This window comes from Orycteropus afer, unplaced genomic scaffold (assembly GCF_000298275.1).
Source record: "Orycteropus afer afer isolate SDZICR_OR568_19922 unplaced genomic scaffold, OryAfe1.0 scaffold00333, whole genome shotgun sequence".
NCBI lineage: Eukaryota > Metazoa > Chordata > Mammalia > Tubulidentata > Orycteropodidae > Orycteropus > Orycteropus afer.
In genome coordinates, this window is record NW_006921920.1 from 1,695,549 (window position 1) to 1,695,762 (window position 214).

A 214-nucleotide genomic window follows, 5' to 3' on the forward strand; every position below is an offset into this window, starting at 1 on the left:
AAATGTATTAATAATAGTAGTAGTTTTAAAACAGACAAATACAAGCAAACTAAACACCAGAAAAAATAAAGCGAAAAAGAAAAAAAAATAAAAATAAAAATCAGTGGAGGATAGGGCATGAAACCCAGGCTCCATCTGAGCACACAGACTGGGCTGGAGTTCCTGCAGGCCCAGAATGTTGGTGGGAGTAGGGGATGGCCACATCTCCGTTCAC